Genomic DNA, 22,321 nt, shown 5'->3' on the forward strand with positions numbered 1-22,321 from the left:
ATGTCCGCCACCGGCTGTTGGTGGAATACACCGGACCTGCGACTGACATCAGTCTGCAAATGAGCAATGGAAACCTGCCAGTCACATTGTCATTGCTGTGATAACCGCAGCAGTGGTAAATCACAAACACAATTATTCCACCAGTAAAAGTCCTCAGACTTAACAAGTGGCAGTGCTGGACAACAGAAAAAAGAGATGGTAATGGAGCAGCGTATGACAACAAAAATTATGATGCCACAGTACGCAAGCATTTCATCTTCAATGGAACCCCCATTGAAAGGCTTGCAGAGACTGGTCCAGAGGGCCCATTGCAGGCCACCAATATGTTGGAGGGGTGCACAGTGTAAATATCGAATTTTATATATCCACCTACAAAAACTATTGAGTTGGAAATATAAAAATAAATCGAATATTGAGGACAAACATATCATTGATCAAAATATTGACCCTAAGGTAAGTAATATCGAATTTTTTAATATCCATGTAAGTAATATCAAAGTTAATATTATAGATATTTGTATTATTGTAATGTATTTTATTATGTATGTGCATTAAGTTTTGGTTAATTTTTTTAAATGTGTTTATTTATAAGTACAATATTTCTATATTCTTTAATAATGTGATTTAGAAATAAATTTTATGTTTTAGTACCGGAGCGGGGTTGTGGGTTTATAGGTTATTAGGGTAGGAAGTAATTTAAATGTACTAAATTAATTATTAATGTTTAGAAATTATAAATTAATTGTAAATAATGTTTGTTGATATTTCTGTAGCGGGTTGTCGGTTAATCAGGGAATTGGGTGGGAAGTAATTTAATTGTAATTAATTAATGATTTAAATGTATTTATTAGTATGGATAAAGATGTAATGTATCATTAAATATTAATTGAAAATTCATTATTTCAATTAATAATTCATTTTTTAAAATCGGTAAAGGTTTTTAAATGTTAATAAAAAAATTTAATTGGTAATTCATGTTTTCAATTGGTAATTTACAATTTTTAATTTGGTAATTAGTTTTTTGTAATTGGTAGATATTATAGATGATAGGGAATTAATATTTTAATTGGTAATTCATTGTTATGATTTGGAAATTATTTTTAATTATTTGGTAATTAAAGTGTTATAAAAAGTATTTTGGGTATGATAATAAATGTTATTGTTTACATTTTTTTAAGTGTGATTTAATTTTAAATAATATTTTATTTGTAATGCAAAATATGTTAATGTTTAAGATTTAAGATTTGTTGAAAAATATTTGTTAATTAATATTCATTTTTATTTATTGTTAATTTATTGTCAATTAATTTTTCAATTGTAATGGCTTTTTGTAAAAAATGTTGAAGTACTTAACAATTTAATAATTCTATATTTTAAATATAACAGTTATTTATAAGTATGTTATATTTAAATTCTACGCTATCCAACGTTTCCTTACTGTTTCAGTACCTGGAGTTGGAATAGTAATTTTAAACCTTACGATATTCACAGTTTTACCTACAGTTGCACCCTCTGGAGTGGGAATAGTAATGTGTACCTCTATGCTGTCCAACGCTTGCCCTAATGTAGAACTCTTTGGAGTTAAAATAGTAATTTTTACTCCTACGTTAACCAACGATTTCCCTACTGTTGCACCCTCTGGATTAGGAATAACATTTTTTACCCCTACGCTATTCTAATTTTTTCCTACTGTTCCACCCTCTGGAGTTGGAACAGTAATTTTTACCCCTACGATATAAAACGCTTTCAATACCGCTGACCCATCTGGAGTTGGAATAGTAATTTTTACCCCTACGCTATCCGAAGCGTTCCCAACTGTTATACAATATGGAGTTGGAATAATAGTTTGTAAAGCCTACGCTATCCAACGCTTTCCCTACTGTTCAAACCTTTGGAGTTAGAATAGTCATTTTTACCCCTACGTTAACCAACGCTTTCCCTACTGTTCCACCCTCTGGATATGGAATATTAAGTTTTACCCACAACAAATTCCAACACTTTATCTAATGTTGCCACCTCTGGAGTTGGAGTAGTAATTAGTACCCCTACGCTATCCAACCCTTTACCTACTGTAGCAACAAATGTTATAATTAGAGTATTTTTGGGGGGAAACTGAATCGTTTTTCAAATTATTTAGCTATTTCAAAATTGTATTAATATTTTTGATAATTTAGTATAATACTAAAGTAGAAATTATTGAAAGTAAATTTAATTATTTACATGTATTAAATCAAATTAAGTACTTTTTATTTATTTTATCGCTTTATGTTTAGATGTATATGTAATTTGTAATATTTTTAACTAATGTAAGGGTTATTAAAATAAGTTGTCAAAGTTATTATCAAATAAGTAAATATTAAATATGTTATGTATATGTTTAATTAATGCTACATTATGGTATATGTATTAATTGTTAATTTAAAATATTATCAAATATTTTTAAGTATGTTATTATGGTTTATAAATATTATTTGATGTATTTAACACTTTTTTTTTATTGAAAAAAGAAAAATATATTTTTGAAATGGTTGTTTTTTTCAATATTTTTGTACTTAACATGTTGTAGATAGGATGTCGATCTTGTTAACTTAGATATTCCTGCGGCGATTTTTCTGTAGGTCGACATTTAGTACGAAGAAATTCTGGCAGTGATTTGTTGGAGGGGTGTGGGTAACAGGTGGCAGGGACTGTACAGTGCCTGCAACACAGTGCAGGGAAATGCAGGACATGGTCATTTTGACATTGCAACGTTGCTGCTTGCAGAAACATCCGCCGCAATGTTAATGGCTATGAACGTACCGCCACGGTCGGATTTGGAATGCGGAATAAAAATAATTAAAACAACAGTTATGCCGTGGCTCTTCAAGGTGGTCTTGTCCTGCTACCATGCCAATCGAGGTTATTATGAGAAGGCAAACCTAATGAGGCCATTAGTGCCAAAATTATATTATATAATTTACTGACTTCTTTCTCAAATAAAGAAGTAATAAAAAGCGAAATTTTAAAATTAATTATAATTCATTAATTTCCGTCAATGTCTATACACCAACAAAATATATGCTGCTCCATAAGCTTAAATCCGAAAAGACAGTGAATTATAGAAGCAACAATTATTAGTTTTATTTTTAATATATTATATTTTAATTGCTTAATTCCGAAATTGCATTTATTTAAATAAAACAATAAATGCTTCGCCAAAGGAAAAATTAATGGGGTATTGAATTTTTTTTATACATTTTAATTAAGTAAATAATTCCCATTATGAAAAAAGGAATAACAGAGATGTAAATTAACCAAACATTATATAACATATAAAATAAGATAGCACATTTGATAAGAAGGAAAACATTAAATTTGAATATTCTTGAGTTGGATATATCATTGAAATATAGTAATAAATTCAAAAATACTAACAACTGTATTATTTTCCTTCAAACAAATATTATTGATTAGGATAATCTTGCACCCCTTACATTCTAGTGAAAAGATTGCATACACAATATTTATGAATAGCAAAATTGAATGTATCAAATTTATTCTGAAAAACAATATGTCATGACTGCCTGAATTGTACTGTAGCATATATCCAAGAAAGTCTGTGTGTTGCTGTACCCTTACTTGTATCTCATGCAAGCCCAACAGGAGACCTAACTTATAAGGACAACGCAGTACAAGGCCACTGATGACAAGCATCAGTTGTGCTACTAACTGAGATGCAATTTGGTATGAGAATGCAGTATCAGTTTTCTGTGTACAGGTACTCCGGACACACGGAAAGTAAACCATGAGAGGAAATTTGATGAGAAACTCAAATGCCTTAAAAATCAGTTAGGTCAGACAATGCAAGTGGTTAAAGTGCACGATCATTTGCCTGACTACAGCAAATAACGCTTGAGCCAAACACCCGGAACATATATATCTCCTTCTCACCATGAAAAATGTAATGACTTTAACAAGGAGAAATAATTGAAAAAGTTTTTTTAATGAAAGCAAATACATTTAAAGAAAGGATAGAGCCGGTATGCTGATTTGAAGCACATTTGAGTCATGCACAGTCACAGGCCATGTTAAAAACCATGGCATTCATAAGTTAAGGGGCGACTCACTGGCCATGACGAAATATTGCAGATATTGGAATTGTTAACAAGGCACTTGCCTCCTTAAAAAAATAACATTAAAATAAAAAACATTTCTAAAAAAAAAAACATGATAATTGTTTTAATACTTGACACAATTAACACTTTAAAATGTATGTTAAAAAAAATTAACATGAATTCATTAAGAAATGGAATGTTTCCAAAATAAAAACTAGATTCCAAAAGAAAAACTGGATTTTGAAAATGCAAAATTTAAAATAAATTGAATTGATCACTACTAAAAATCATACACAGATGTTAAAAAAGTGAACAATTTATTATATAAATCACATAAATGACATACATTAAATATATATAGTCCATTGTAGCACAATGCAGGGGTGCCCAATATTTATCCTGTGATTTTATTTTGAAATATGCCCCAAAAAAAAAAATACAACTGAGAAAAAATGAAAGCAAAATATAAATTCATCCATAGCATATAAAGATTAAAAAACAAATAGAAAAAAGTTTGAGAAAAAAATGCTTCAGAAAAACATAAAATAAAAGGAAAATTTAAATAATGTACTCATTTATAAAAAGAAAGAAAAAAGTAGGGAAAAAATGATAACAACATCAACCATTGAAGTGAAGATGTGGAAAATTTTTAAAACACTTACATATGAAAAACTTCATCCACATAAATATAGTAATATCATTAGAAGACTTATAATGGTGTACGGCACCATAGCGGAAACATGACCGAGCAACCTCCAGCAGCTGTCCAGACCAACTTATTACGATAAGACCAAACATGGTGCGCTGCAGTCGCATTCTCAAATTCAACTATAAGAGCATGTGCTAAGGAAGTAAACTGGCCGTAGCTCAAGCTCACACATGGAAATAAAAGGTGGAGTTCATCCATACACCGTGTACCAGGGAATACCAGGTGCTTGCCACACGTGCAGGGATCATAAAGTGGGCATCCTAGGTATCACATTAAACACCAACCGTAGGCTGCAAGGTGAAGTAGGTTTCAAACATGCTTTCAATGTGTGAAAGCAGGATATTAAAAAACAGAATAAATGAATCGTAATCCAGACAGTTTAAATCGCAATACATATAAATTACATACCAGTGTGAATAACCAGCCGGTTTCACTTCAGAAAGGCAGTCTTATAATCAGCCAGTCGTAAGGGAAACCAACGGTTTCAGTCAGAAAGGCTCCAACCTAAGGTGATAGACTTTTAAAAAAAGATCATAATGAAGGCCTATATATTATACATATAACAAAAAAAAACTCTACACAAAATTATTATGGGGCTGATTACGAGGAAAGGTGGATTTTGTCCACCCGCCACTATAGAGGTGGATTGGTCCCGCCCTCCAGACATGCAGCGGTCCAACAACAGGCATCAAGGTGCACCTGAAAAAAGGGCAAGCGAATCCTGGGCCTTTAACATTGCAGGCAGTGTTGGGGGAAGCAACAACGACTGCAATGTTAAAGGTGCTTGCACCGCATTTACCTGTACAAAGTGGAAGGCTCCACAATATGACTGACAGTTGGTGCCTGAAAATGAAGGGGTGGTACCATGGGTACACATCAATGCAGCTACCACCACCCGCCCCACAAGAGGAGCCAGCAAATAAGCACAAATGGCTATTCACAAGAGCCTTTACACGGCAGCACCAAAGGCATGGAAAGGGCTATTATAGGACCCAAACTAATATGGGGGATGGTGCCTGATAGGCCATGCAAACATATTAGTGGGCCTTTTCCATGCACCTGGCAATAGGTGTTATTGCCACCAACGTAAAAGCGGAGGACAGAATTTGGATCCGCCACAATAACCTACTCCATGGTAATATAGCGGTGGGTAAATCTGCATGTGCTGTCGATCATAAAAAGAAACTAATATAATACATATTGGTAAACCTTAAAGGTAATCATGGTAGTAAACATAGAACTGTAACTATGTATTACACAACATATCAGATTCATTAAAAAAAATAGTGGTAAACTTAACTACCTCCCCTCTACTATTAAAGTAACTGAAATGAAAATTATTTAGAAAAGTAAAGTTACCTTATCCGATAACCATAGCTACAAAATGCAAGCTTCTCTCCCCAAACGCATGCAAACAGTAACAGGGCTAGATGAAAAAATATACTAGAAAAAACAAATAAAAATAGAAAAAAATAATGTGTACATTTGAAGTCAGTATAAGCAAATATTCTAAGAGTAGAGGTGTGAAAAATATATTCAATTCGGAAAACATGTCATAAAATAGTTTAAAGATACTATAAAGTAAATAGAAATTAATATACTAATATACAAAAATTGTTTAACTATATAGTGAAACTAGTTTAGTTCATATTTTGTTACTTATTTGTAACAAAATATATACACAACTGTTCAAAAAGTAATATAAACAAAAAAAATTGTATGAAAAAATATAATGTATAAAAATGTATTTCAAGTTGAAGTTATAAATTAAATAATAATATTTTTGAATATACATTTATTAATTGGAATGAAATAAAAGCAGATGTAAAAGTCTCCGACCCTTGATCAGAGCATTTACAGCTGCATGGTAATATGCCAGTAAAATTAAAGTACAAGTGCCTCATTTTCATGAGAGCAGTCGTAAAGGTTTCAAACGGTCATTCCAGATAGCTTAAAAGCTGGAAAAAAAACGTTTGAGCCAAATCTGTTTTGGACAATAAATAAAGTGAAGGATAATTTTGTTAGTGAGACTGAGGAGGACAATTTAAGAAAGGATATTTAAGCCGGCATGGTGATCACAAAAAAAAATAGGTGGAAAATTTGATTTTTTAAAGTAAATGTTAAGGGGCCCATTAGGATACCCTTGCGGAAGATGGAACCGCGCGCCTTAAGTGCCTTAAGTGCGGGGGTCCCTAAGTCTGCATTAGGATGCGCCCACCACAGTGGCGGGCACATCCCCCATTTTTAACATTGAGGCGGGCGGTGCTCACTGCACCGCCCGCCACAATGTTAAAAATGAGTGCACGCATTTGCATAAACAAAGCGGCAGGCACCGCGCGGTGCCTGCCGCTTTGTTCATGCAAATGCTGGGGGGTTCCACAAGTACCCCGTGTGCACACCCCACACCTCCTTCACTCTGGGGGCCCGCAGGGGGACCCCAGAATGAAGACCGCATGCCTTTTTGTGGCAGCATCGACGCCACGGAAAGGCATCCGATTTGGCCCATTGTAATATGACTGGCGGTGTCTATAAGACACCACCACAATATTAATCATTTTCCGCACCGGCCGCAAGGCGACCGGGGCAGAAAAGCGGCGGGCGGTCTTTCCGTCCGCCGCGGACCCCCCCGCCATACTACTATGGCGGGGGGAATTCAGGAATGGATGTCGGGCGGATTGCCTACGCCAGCCTGGCGGTGGCTACCGCCAGCCTGGCGGAGGCAATACGCCCGACATCGTAATGGGCCACAAAGTTTGCAAGTAATTCTGGGTAGTAAACTTTTTGGGAGTTAGACGCACGCCATACCTCCGTGTACTAGCCAAGATGTATGTTTTACAGAAATGTGTAGGTTTGGTAAGGTATAAATAGATGGCCACCTAGCAGGGTGCACCAAAAAAAAAATGCCATTTTTTAAAAAACAGGTCATTATGAGATAGGTATGTTTAATGTCTCATGTAAAAGTTTTGTATTTTTGAATGCCAAGGGTAATTGGAACAACCACATGAGTGAGATTGCACTTTTAATAGGAGACTTTGGAGAATGCGGGGTGGGTGGAAGTTTGTGTAACTACACCGAATAGCGGAACTTTCCATTGAAGGAATGTGATGAAAATTGATTGTTTTTTTTTTTAAATGATGAGGTTAAAAATGGGATTCTGGGTAACAGAACATGGTAAAAGGCATACAAGTTAGAAACATAATGGATTTGCCTGGATAACTAGTTGTCAAAAATGTATAGCTTTCCTATGTTTCGCTAGGTGCCAGCAGAGGTAGGATTCTATATAGAAAGATAGGCTTTTTTTTTTAAAAAAAAGGGTCAGATTTCAATGCAAAAATGTGGTGGCTGCATGTTATATTTTGCACCGTTTCCTACTGCAAGCACTTGGCCTACACACACAAGTGAGCTACCGTTTTTATATTGAAACTTGTGGAATACGGGGTGGGTAGAATTTTGTAAATACAGTAAGATTTCCCTCTCAGAAATGAGAGGAAAATAAAATATGATTTTTTAAATTGTGGGGTTTGCAAGGGATTCTGGGACACAGAACCTGAAAAGAGCCACACAAGTGACCACATACTGGATTTAACTTGGAGACTCGTTAAGATGTCCTGATGTTCACCAGCTCTGAGCCGGCGGTTGCGACATCAACCACATCGTAACGATTAAAAACCACGTTCATATTACAATTGCAGGGGGTTTCAAAGCAACGCAAAGTGCGTACGCCTCTTTTCATCTGGCAGACAATGATTCAGATTTCCAGCCGGGCAGAACTAGTATGGTGGTGGTGCCTAACAAGCACCGCCATCCATAATAGGATGGTGTGATGTGAAGCACTTTCCATTGTGGCTTCGCAGACGTGGAAAAGATGGCAGTAATTGCTTTGGGGGACCGTTGTAGACCCCCATGTGGGTTGAAAGGGTGGGGGGGCTGCACTTGTCAGGTACATGTGGTAGCAACCTGTGGTATCTCCCACCTTATGTTCCCCCGGCGGCTCCGCATGTAATGGAGCTGCTCGCGGTGACATCACTTAGAATGTCACCACGACCAGCGTTCCAAGGCGAGCGCCAGGGGCGCGAGAGAGGAGCTGACTCCGAGTGACGAGCTGTGGCTGAGGTCGCTAGGTCACCCATTGAAACTTAATAAATGTTGTATTGTTCTTCATCGAAGCGTCCTTGCACTCTTTGGCCGCTTCTACACTGGCGACGAGGGTCTGTTTAAACCTGCGACCTCAACACGCACGAACAAGAAGGAAGGTGACAGCTGACGGAGGGAAAGTATTGGAACGATCCTGAGGCGGACCGCGTCACGGAGGAATTTTCGGAGTGAAAAGTAATAGCGGGGTCGAGTGTTTTAGTGACGATTCCGCAGCAGACTGTAGTGCTGCGGAAGGACGGTGAAGAGGAGCGACAGCGGGTCAGTCGGAAGGTACACACCTGTCAGTGACACAGCAAGAAGTAAGGTAACGCCTGCCAGCAGTCCTAGGTGCGCTGCGTATCCACCCACGAATAACGAACTGGCCGTAGTGAATTTGAATCTGGGGTCAATTAAGCGGGTGAGGCGCCTGTTGCGGCGGGTGTCTGACAGACTGTGTAGTGAATCACCAGCTTAATCAATTCAAGACCCGCACTAGACAGCCACCCGGCACGTGATTTGCCAGGCGCGTTGTTCCTCCACCCTTTAGAGGATTCTGTGGAGAGAGTGTGACAGGCTGTCACGGAAGCATAATGAGCGGAAATATGGAACCCGTGTCTGACTTTTGTGCAGCGTAGCACACGAAAGGAAGCGAGAGGCGCACAGTACGGCCTGACATGTCCGAGAAGAGCAAGCAGTTTGTGGATCAGTAGCAGTGGCGGAGGGATTTCTGCTAGTCTAGCCTCGCTCTGACAGCGGCGTTTGCATTGCCTTCAACAGTAAGCTGTCAGCGCGTCAATACGTATTTACATTCTATCATCACCTTGTCTTGATGTACTCAGTGATGTGACTGGCGGCGTAAGCAGCGCTCCACCCCCTGCTGTTTTGTACGACTACAAAGGAAATCCTTTTCCGATTTTCCCGCTTTTGTTATTGGCATTGGTGAACGTTAGCCTGTGTACAACCGGAATTTGTGCGGATCCTCCTCACTGGCCTGGACATTCTCCTTACAGGAGTGTTGGCTGGGTTAGACGCTTTTGGCGAAGCACATAAGTGTAACTGTGGGCTTTTCATTGCTCGTACAGTATTACTCTGTGGAAGTCTAAGGAAAAACATCTTCTTGGTATGATTTGTATCCCCGTGGGCTGGCGTCCTTGCCACTGTGCCTACCAATGTTGTAAATGCTCACTAACACAAAATGTATGGTAGTTGATTCAAAGTGCCTTGCAATACTGGTGGGTTGAGAATAGCACTGTGCCTCACCTACACGCGGCAGATCGGTAATACAATTGTGTGGGTTTTCTTGTTATCAAATGCTCACTAATACAAAATGTATGGTAGTTGATTCAAAGTACCTTGCAATACTGGTGGGTTGAGTATAGCACTGTGCCTCACCCACACACGGCAGATCGGCAATACATAATTGTGTGGGTTCTTGTTGTTATTACACTCTGTGACACTGTACCATGCAGAGTGTGACTCCTCCACCCTTTTTCCTGACTAACCCCGGCGATCCTACTATTCAGTGGAAAAAGTGGAAGAAAGTGTTTTTGAATTATGCTACTTTGTGTGGGCCAAACCTTGGACTAGAAAGGAAGGTAGCATTATTGGCATACTACCTAGGAGCAGAAGGGGAAGAAGTCCTAGATCACCTCCCAGACTTAGGGACGCAAGAAGCGAGGGGTCTTAATGAGCTGGAAGTGAGTCTGAAGAAATTGGATTTACACTACCTCCCTAAGACAAGCACCATAATGGAGAGGTATCACTTTGGGAAAAGAGTACAGAAGGAGGGGGAATCTATTGAAGATTTTGTCTCTGAATTAAGGAAACTAGCTGTGACATGCAAATTTGGGGGTGCAAGTGAAGAAAGGATCAGAGATCAGTTTGTATTAGCTTGCAGAATGGAAACGTGTACGTGAGGAGCTATGGCTTAAGGACGATCCGCCCTTGAGGGAGGTTTTAATTATAGCAAAACAGGTTGAGCACATGTTGCAGTGCGTCAAGGAAATAAAGCAAGACACTGGGGAGAAAAGAAACGATGATAACCCAGTGTGAGTGAGGTGGTGACCGAATGTGAGGAAGTGTCTGTGATCAGAGGCCAGAAAGTAGCGGGAAGAGAGCAGAAGGAAAACAAAGTGGGAGGATCATTCAAGGGCACCTGCTATAGATGTGGCAAGCAGGGACATCTAGCCAATGACAAAGAGTGTCCCGCCCTCAAATTCACATGTAACAAGTGCGGAAAGAGAGGTCACTTTAAGCAGTATTGCAAGAGCGGACAAGGGTTCAGTAGACAGAGTAGAGACAGGACGAACGTAGTTTGTGATGAAATTGTAGTGCAAGTTATCGAAAGTCAGGTCCAAAGCCTTAAAGACACCATGTGCGAAGAAATTGTAGTGCAGGTCGATGGGGGTCAGGTCAGCAGCCCCAAAGACACCATAAAAGTGGGGAGCACTGAGTTAGAGGCATTGTTCGATTCCTGCTCTAGGATAACTATCATTAGTGCAAGTGAGTTCTCCTGTGTGTCCAAGGGGAAGATAAGTTTGAGGAAAATGGATGTGAAGCCTGGAGGGTATGCCGGCCGCCCCATCTCAATGAAAGGGTACTTTTGGGACAAAATTGAATACAGGAACAGGTCAACAGTGTCCAAGGTGTATGTGTCCACAGTCGGGGATAACATTTTGGGTTGGCAAGCACAGAAGGAGTTGGGGGTCTATCTCAATCCTAATAGCAATCCCCAGATCTTGATACAGGAGATACGGGAACAAAAGGAAGACGTTGTGTCTGAGTTCAATGAAGTATTCAGAGAAGAGCTAGGATGCTTAAAGAACTACTGTCACAAGATAAAGTTGAAAGAGAATGCCAAGCCGGTCGTGGCCAAGGTCAGGAAGCTTCCAATTGCCATCCAAGAAGAGGTGAAGTCTGAACTGGAGAAACTGTGCAAGGCAGGAGTCATCGAACCGGTGGAAGCGACGGAATGGTTGGCACCCATCGTGGCCGCAAAGAAAAAGGATGGGTCAGTTCGGCTCTGCATCGATCTGAGAGCGTTGAACAGAGAAGTCGTGGTCGATCGTTTTCCTCTGCCGAACATCACCCAGATGATGAGCATGCTAGAGGGAGCAAAGGTGTTCTCCACACTCGACCTCACCTCGGCTTACTTTCAGATCAAACTGCACGAAGAGTCGCAAGACCTCACAGCGTTTGTGACACCCATGGGAGCGTACAAGTTCAAAAGGATGCCCTTTGGGTTAGTTTCGGCGGCTGCCGTGTTTCAGAGGCTCATGGGGAACATCTTGAAAGACATTCCAGGCGTTGTGTGTTATCAGGACGATGTGCTGATATTTGCAAAAGACCATGAAGAGCACGATGAGAGGCTGAGACGCCTGTTGGGAAGGTTCAGGTCGCAAGGACTAACGGTGAAAAGAGAAAAGTGTGTTTTTGGCTGTGCAGAATTAGACTTTTTGGGACACAAGGTGACAGCTGAAGGAATCTGTCCCAATGCCGAGCTCCAGAACACCATTGTAAATTTAATGCCCCCCACATGTAAGGACGAAATCAAGTCATTTATGGGAATGCTAGAGTTCTACGGAAAATTCATACGCAACCTTGCAGGAAGGACATACGCCATCAGGCTGCTACTAAAGAAAGAGACGGAGTTCAACTGGAGTCGGAAGTGTCAGAGGGAGTTTGAAGATGTAAGGAGGGCATTGGCAGAAGCCCCCAGCCTAAAGTCCTACATACCCAACCGGACGACAGTGGTCACCACCAATGCTAGCGCTAAAGGGCTGTGAGCAGTCCTCACTCAAGTAGGCAAGGATGGTGAAGAAACGATAGCTTTCGCCTCAAGATCACTCCAGAAGTCTGAAAACAACTACTCAGTGATCGAAAAAGAGGCTCTGGCGGTCGCCTGGGCATTGGGAAAATTCAGAGACTTCCTGTGGGGCACTCAGTTCACGCTTCGCACTGACCACAAGCCATTGGTAGAAGTCTTCAGCAAGAAGGGCCTGGATGCCATCTCCAGCAGGATCAGACGTTGGGTGGTCGGCCTTCAGGAATGCACATTCTGCGTCGAGTACGTCCCGGGAGCGTGTAACTTTGCAGCAGGCTGCTTGTCAAGACTGGTAAATAAAGAAGAGGCGAAGGAGACGCACGACAAGGCGGATGAGGAAGCGGATGAACAACAGATGGAAAATGTCTGCGCAATCCAGAGAGCTATAGGAGAAGAAACATGGAGAAATGCACTGAAGGAAGACGAAATCTTGGAGGAGGTGTGCAAAAGAATAAAGGGCAGCTGGAAACACAAAGATAAACGGAAGGAGACTCTGCGGCCATACTGGGCTGTCAAAGAAGAGCTGTCCATAGTCGATGAGTGCCTGTTCAGGGGAACAAGACTAGTACCACCTGCGTCGGTGAGAGAGAACCTTGTTGAGATAGCCCTCGAAGGCCACATGGGAATCACCAAGACAAAGCAAAGGCTGAGGGAGAACTATTGGTGGCCAAGCATGGACCTTGCAATTGAAAGGAGAATAAGGGACTGTATTCCGTGCAGCAACAGCGACAAAGTCTTGAAACAACTGACACCTCCAATGGTGTGCAGGCCTCCACCGTCAGGACCCTGGGAGGAGTTGGCACTGGACATTGTGGGCCCATTGACTGGAGAAGTGCGCACGCCGTACATACTAGTACTCATGGACATGTATTCTAGGTGGCCGGAGGTGAGAATAGTGAGCGAAGTCACAACTAAGGTCGTCATCGAGTTCATGCAAGAGTTGTTTGTCAGGGAAGGGTTACCCAGCAGCCTACTCACAGACAATGGGGTGCAATTATGTTCAAAAGAAATGGAGGACTTCCTGGAGGGGAGAGGCATCACACACAAATGGTGTGCCCTGTATCACCCCGAGACCAACGGCATGGTCGAGCGTTTTAATAAAACCCTCAAGGAAAGCATCCAACTAGCCAAGGCCAGTGGCTTAAGCTGGAAGGAAGAAGTATGGAGTCGGGTAGAGGCGTACAGGTTCACCCCGCACCAAACAACGGGAGTCACCCCCTTCGAGTTTCTCCGGGCAAGGATACCAAACACCAAGCTATCCCCAGGATGGATGGGGTGGCACAAGGGATGGTCGGATCACTCCAGAGAAGCAAAAAGCCTGGTGAAACAAGAGGGAGCCATGGTGGGAAGAAAAGAAAGATACGACAGGCTCAAATCAACACGGGAGGCCGGGTTCAAAGTAGGAGATGTCATCAAAATCAGGACACCTACTGGTATAGCAAGTTGGTCAGGATACAGTAGTCCAACCAAGATCACCAAATTGTTCAAGAATGCTGTGAAGACTCAAGAGGGGAAGATCTGGAACCTGGGAAGAGTAGTGAGATTTCACCCACCTGGGCATGACTCCAATAGTGAAGGAGAGGGGAAAGGTGATGTGGTGGGGAGCAAAGGTTCTAACACAAAGAAGCTGTTGCCGATCCCCCACCCAGGTGGTAGGTCTAGCAGGAGAGTGACCAGACCCCCCAGATATTTTGATCAATATGTTATGATGTGATGCTATACAATGCTATTGTTCTTTTGTTTAATTCTCATGTTTCATTCCGCAGGGGAGGGGGATGTGTGGTATCTCCCACCTTATGTTCCCCCGGCGGCTCCGCATGTAATGGAGCTGCTCGCGGTGACATCACTTAGAATGTCACCACGACCAGCGTTCCAAGGCGAGCGCCGGGGGCGCGAGAGAGGAGCTGACTCCGAGTGACGAGCTGTGGCTGAGGTCGCTAGGTCACCCACTGAAACTTAATAAACGTTGTATGGTTCTTCTTCGAAGCGTCCTTGCACTCTTTGGCCGCTTCTACACAAACCTCAATGCCATACAAAAGGTGGCAGAAAACGTGTCGTGCATGCCACTTGGTCCATGGTAATGAACAACATGCCTCTTGGGCTTTGCGGCGGGTGCAGCTTACAGTGGCACACAAGGAAAAGTCAAAGATGCAGGATGCGACCGCCACGGTAGCGGTTGCATACTAATTGCAGTGTGGGACCTCCGAAAGCTAGCTAACAGTAAAAACACCGCTAAAGTAGTCCACCAAGCATACTCATGTGGCCCATAGTGTATAATTTAAAAACAATTATAGGTTAGCAAGGTTTTGCGAGGTGGCGGAAGTGCAAGGAGTACAAATCCATATTTAAGGCAAAATGAGGGGCAGTTTTAATTGTAAAAATGTTGTGGGTCCACATTGAGTTTTGGTCTAATTCGTGTTGCTGGCACTAGTCCTTCACACATAAGTAAAGTAGCATTTTTATAGGGAGAAGTAGGGATAAACAGATTAGTAGACGAACTGCTACTCCCAATTAAATTTCTTGGCAAAATAAAATTCATAAAGAAGAAAATTGGGAAATAGGAAGACATTAAAAAAATTACAACTGAATAACATGCTTGCATTGCTAGCCACACTATTTAAAATATGCAAAAGACGCTGCTTATAAACTCATTATTTTGTTTACAAAATATATTGTTTTAATTTGTACCTGTTTTACTCTGTTTATATTTACCAAATGAATTGCAATAAACACAGTAAACAATGATAAACAAGTGCAAGACGCAGCTCATTTTTTCAATCTGGATTGCTTGGGTTATTCGATAACCTATAAGTCCTATATATCCCAAAAAGAGAAGGATAATGACGATTCAATGTTACATTATTTGGAAAAATTACAAAAATTACAGGTGAAACATTAACACAAATGGCTATTTTTTTAATAATTTATTGAAATATTTACTATTGTCAAATATACATTAGCAGATTTAAGAAATTTGCACACATTAATGACTTAAAATTTTTGTCTAGTTTTCAGAAATGTATAGTTTACTGGGATCGAATATTGTTTTCAAACCAATTACTACCAAAACATGGAAGGAGGTTGAAATAAAAAAAACAGAAACATAATACTATGTCACAGTGAAAAATAAAAACTTGAAAGAAATATTTGTTTTACTGTCAAAAGTCAAGTTGCACAAGAACTGTGAGATGATGGTAATTTAATCACTACAAATACTGATGCAGTTTACAAGAAAAAAACAAGACTACACTGAAGCAATTTAGAGCAAATAGTTTTAGAAAAATGAATTTTTATAAAAGTATTTTTAAACATTCATGGGTATTTTGAAGGGGAAAACACAACCACTGGGTACCTTTAAAATCATCCGTGTGTTGTGAATAAGGGCAGACATTTTACATTACAAAATAGGTGGACAAAAACTTACAATGGCCAAAATACAAACTACTAGAAATAAACTAAAAAAGGATGAGAAAAGAGGGTGGAAATGGTGGGGGGGTAGCCCTACCAGAAAAAAGGGTTAGAATACAACTGCTACAATATTTACATAGTGCTTCCCAATAGACTTATAAAGTGCTTTAAAAAAATCAATTAATCAAATTAATGGCACTCTAGTTTATTACATTAGCACAGTTAATTAAAACTAATGCAATAACATGCAATCATAGCGCTGTTACACTGTTAAAAAGCATATACAGAGAAAAAAACAATATTTTAATTCATAAACATATTAGTAACAAGGCAGTATTGTAGTTACTTTTGTAATCTTGTGACTGGTAAACAAACCCAAAATAAAAAAATTTAGTACAGAGACGCTATGGAAAAGTGCAAATAAAGTCGGTGATGAGTTCATTCGGGTGGTGGGCTGATAGGATGCGGACAAGAGAGGTTAAAAGCAGACTGTCAAGGAATCTCACATATTTAACAGAACAAGCAAGCACTTGAATACATGGGGAAGTAAAAAAGTAAAAAATTAAAACAATGACCATATGCCTCACAAGATGGACTGAAGCCCCTTTTAAATATAATGGCTTCTGGAGAAAATGTAAGGGAGCGTTAAAGTAAAAAAACATAAGATGCTACCATGATTAAGACATCCAGTTGCACATTTTGAAAGCGCCTCCTTAGTTGTTGGAGCCCATAGGTTTAAGGCAGTCCGCACAAACCTAGAAGTACTAGATTAAAGAACAAAAACCATATTGATTGGGGGGCGTGGCCACGGAGGCGACCGAAATGGCTGCCTCGGCGTGAAGCTCCGCCATGAGGGCACCCAACGGCGGTGTTTAGGAAGTGATCCGGCCGCTCCTATGCCCACATCGTAAGCGGATCCGTAATGCGACAGCAACCTTTCCAGCTGGGCGGTCCTGGTGGCCTGAGGGACGACATTTGAGGTGTGAACGGCGGAGGGGATAAGAGGCCTCCGGGCCTCAGAGACATCTTCCCTATCTGCGCGTGATTAGCAGGTGAGTGCTGCGCCGGGCCCCCCCTGCGGGTCTTTTGCCCCTTCGCGAGCTACCGGCGTGGTCTCGTGCCGGTCGCCAGTCTTCCGCGGGCTCCTGGGTGGGGGTGCCGGGTTCTGGTGCGAGGTCGGGGCCTTCGGGCCTGGGCACGCGCTGGGACCGGGGCCTCGATTTGCAGGTTTGCGGCGGACGCCGGGCGGGACAGCTTGCTTGGTGGCTGCGGGGGTTGCGGGCAGTGGCGGTGGGGGATCCGGGGGGCGCCTCCGACTGATTGCTGTGGCCCCGCCTGAGAGACACACGAAAGGGATCACTGACATAATATCGACGGACAAAATATCGAGTAGCAAAAATATCGGCGATAAATTATCGACAGCAATTATATCGAGTTACTATATATATTTAGGAAACTGCAAAAATATCGAGGACAAAATATCGAGTATATAAAATATCGACAACACTAATATAGATAGCCAAAATATAGACTAGAAAAATATCGTTTTCTGAATAAATATATATAACACTACTAAAATATCGACTGCAAATATATAGATAGCAAAAATATCGAAAATAGATGATTATCGACAACAGAAAAAATACATTAAATATGTAAAATTCTATAAAAGTCTAAATTTAAAATACATTATACACTCCACAATACATATAAAATTATAAAAAAACGTTTCTTGAAACACATTAAAATATTTAAACATTTTAGCCACATATCATCAAAACATTGCAGCACATATATAAATAAATACTATTGTTTCAACATATATTATCACATATATAAGATATTATCACATCATTATTACATATATTTGAACATATTTAAAATACTAACCAGCTTCAATGCAGAAATCTTCACAGATTAGGATTCCCACAACAACAAACCAAGCAATTAAATGTAAAAAAATTCAAACCGACCAATGAAATGCTCCCTTTCTTAAAACATCCAATCAAATGAAATAACATAAAAAATGCACACTATAAAAGGAGTACATTCCCACTGCTATTTCCTGCTGCTAACTCTATAGAAAAAAGAAGGCTACCGTTTGACAACGTTATTCCTGAGAAATCTACTTTGGAAAACAAGATTGCTACATAAATAATTCAAGTAAGTTAAACATTATTTTTTTTAAAAACAAGTATTAGGCTGGAAATGTAACTATGTCTCTTAACAGTTTAAATAACATTTATTTTTCAACTTTTACTTTTGTTCTACAGAAATCTCTAAAACACATCAAATAACCTGTTACTAATTCTTTGCCACTAAATACTGATTGTAAGTATATATAAATGTTCTCTAACACACATCAACTGCATTTCTTTTAAACTCTTTTGTAATAGCCATTTCTTCTTTATTCTATCTTCTTAACAGATATTCAGAATACATCCGAAATCTACTCCAGCAAAGGCAAAGACTACACAATTTTAAAAAGTAAGTATATTAGTTGGGTCCCTAAAATATCCATTTTTTCTGTCTTCTATCTTATTCACAGATATTCATAATCCATCATAAATCTACTCCACCAAAGCCAAAAACATTTTTAAAAAGTAAGTATATCTGTAGCTTCCTAAAAGGCCCTAAAATGCTAAAGCTTTTTTCTAATACAAATTTTTTTTTATTCTATCTTCTTTACAGATATTCAGAATACATCCTAAATGTACTCCACCTAAGGCAAAGACTACACAATTCAAACAAGTAAGTATATCTGTTAACTTCCTAAAAGGCCCTAAAATACTAACTACAAAACAGCTTCCCCCTAGAAAAAGCTCCAAATATTATAAAAGATTAGTTTATAAAATTCAAGCATTTCCTACCAACAGAAATAAAAGAAGAACATACAAGAAATATTTTGAAAACACCTCTTCAGCATTTCTCTAAACAAGAAAAAATAACTGTAAGTATAAACAGTGACATATAAATGTCAAAAACACATGTATAACTATATTTTACATTAAAATATGTTTCTTTCTAATTTTTCCAAGCACAAGTAATATAAAAATGACTGAAAGTGCTGAATTTGTAATGTCACAGAAAAATAAACTTTTGCTATGCTACATGGGGTATGTTTATAATCAGGAAAGACAAACAGGAACCAAAGTATTTTGGAAATGTACTAAACATTATTCAAATAAATGCTATGGTAGGGCTACTACTGAATAAGCAAATGTATTATATACTAGAGAACACAATCACCACCCTAATGTCACAGAAATAGAGATCAGGGATGCTTTGGAAAGTATCAAAGAGGCAAGTACAGGGACTAACAAACCAACAACACAGATCCTAAAAGAGGAACTTTTAAAAGTTCCTGCCGTTGCTTCAGGTCAACTACCCTCAATTGACTCCCTAAAACGCACAATTGCACGCCAAAAAAGACTCACAACTACAAATCAACCTAACCCTAAAACATTCAAAGAAATTGTAATTTCCCCAGAAATGAGCATAACACATAATAAGGATAAATGTATACTATTTAACAACGAAAGCCCTACCAACAGAATTATAATGTGTGCTACTGCAACAAATTTAAGGAAACTACAACAATGCGTACACTAGATGATGGATGGGACTTTTAAACCATGTCCTAAACCATTCTACCAACTGTATAGCATACATGGATTGTACCATCATTACAATATACCGTTTATTTACTGTTTCTTACCTAACAAACAACAAAACACATATACAGAAATACTAAATGTAATAAAAAATGAAACTAATAATTATTTTCCCCAGAAAATAATTATTGATTTTGAGCTAGCAATGATTAATAGCATTTTAAAAACATTTCCCCACACAGCAATACAAGGTTGCTATTATCATTTTAACCAAAGCATATGGAGACATCTCCAAAAATCCACATTAAGCATCCAATATGCAACAGATAGCAATTTTGCATATCAAATAAAAAAATTAATTGCACTATCCTATGTCCCTGTTACTGACGTAGCAGAACATTATAATATACTAATTGACAGTCCATACTACAAGAAATATGAGGAAAAATTAGCCCCACTTCTAGACTACTTTGAAGATACTTGGGTGGGAAGGTTACATAGATCTGGACACAGACGCCAACCTAAATTCCACATAGCTTGGTGGAATGTATATCTAAGTACATTGAATCAAGAGTCTAAAACAAACAACAGTGTAGAAGGATGGCACAATGCATTCCAAGCTACCACTAGCAGAGGGAAACCCACCTTCCACAATCTAATACAAGCTTTACTAAAAGAACAAATCTACCAAGAGCTACGAATAGAACAATCTGTAACACAAATAGGACCTAAACTAACAAAACAAACAAAACAAATGTTCTGACTACTTCAAAGCCAGGTCACACTATATCCTTCAACAAGAGGTCTAGACTACCTATACCTAATAGCAAAAACCCTACTGTAAATTATCTGTAAAAAAATAACAATAGTTTCTGGTATTTACATAAAATGTTACACAATCTTGACTCTTTGGTTTCATAAAAAATATTACATATTTGTTGTACATATTTATAAACATTTACAAAACATTTTGTAGACAAATATGCAATATTTATTATTATATCAAACATTACAATAACATTAAAAATTACATTTCCCACCCCAATAATATAGAATTAAAAAACGTACAATTTATTTCACAGAAGAAGACGTAATACAGCCACTGATAATGCATCCAATCCCTTGGCAATCCATTACAAATCCAATTTTGGAAAAACTAAAAAAACCGAAAACAAATAAAAATAGAAAAAAACGCTCCAGGAAATCCCGATAAAAGAAGTGTGGTAACTTTATTATTTAAAGTGATATACACACACGTTGCTAAAAATTAAAATGCATATTCTTCTCCCAATCCAATGCGATACCCTCAAAACTTGAAAAACAGGTAAAAAATATAGAAATGGCTCCAGCAACATGGAACTAAACAAAGTGTGTTGACTTTATTCAAAAAAATGAACATACACACACTTAGTTTCTAAAAAAACGCATTATGTTATCCAAGTCCATTCCAAACGGATAGCCATAAAAACCCGAAAAATATTAAATAAATGTAAAAATCGCTCCATGAAAGCACGAAAAGAGTAGAGAGAGTTTTAAATATTACATTTAAAACTAATACACTCTTTTCTCCAAAAAAAAACACTTCCTTCTCCGGAAAGAAACAGCGAAATACCGGAACCTGTAAAAAAGCATACAGAAAACAAACCCACCCACACAAACGCCCATACATTTCCAAATATACATAAACAGTAATGTAAAGCATTTAAATACACATATAATAATATCCAAAGCATTAAACTACACTATGCCTCAAACACTCACGACACCTCCGTCAAAAGGATTTTTCACCTAAAACATAGCAAAACAACGACTACATACACACAATAGCACTACAAACTTTCAATATACACTCAAACACTACTACTCTGTAAGATATATTACTTAAAATAGACCTTACCTTTCTCAACGCGACGCAGCTCCCAACCGCGAGCTTCTCCAGTCCTGAATGAAGCAAAATAACCTTATGCGGTAAAAAAGTAGTCCACTTGAAACAATATTAGCTACTTAAACATACTAAATACAATGTTCTAAGTCGAAATAAAATATATAACTACACTTATAATTGTATACACAATTTTCTAACACATATGAAAATATTATTAGATTAAATATCCTTTGTTAATTAATATTAAAGAATATTTTATTAATATTATTTAATATTAATATTGTACACATATATAAACATTGCAATAAATACATAAAACATATGTAATGTGAATTTATATATTATAATGTTTGTTCCCTTTATTTAAGTGACTCTACAAATATATTCAATTTGTAAATTAATAATATTAATAAATAAAAAATATTATTTATAATTATTATTAATAATATTTATATATGTCAATCGTAAATGAATACGAGAAATATAAATGTGACTTAATATTTGTTGATGAGATATATGTTATTTTATAAAAAAAGTTATAATTTTTCACAATGATAAATTAATTGTAATAATTAGTATACTATATTAATTATTATTATTAATAATTCTAAACATGTATGTAAATAAATTGAAATTACTAATGAAACATTATAT

Source organism: Lissotriton helveticus, chromosome 6 (genome assembly GCF_964261635.1).
Source record: "Lissotriton helveticus chromosome 6, aLisHel1.1, whole genome shotgun sequence".
NCBI classification, from domain to species: Eukaryota; Metazoa; Chordata; class Amphibia; order Caudata; family Salamandridae; genus Lissotriton; species Lissotriton helveticus.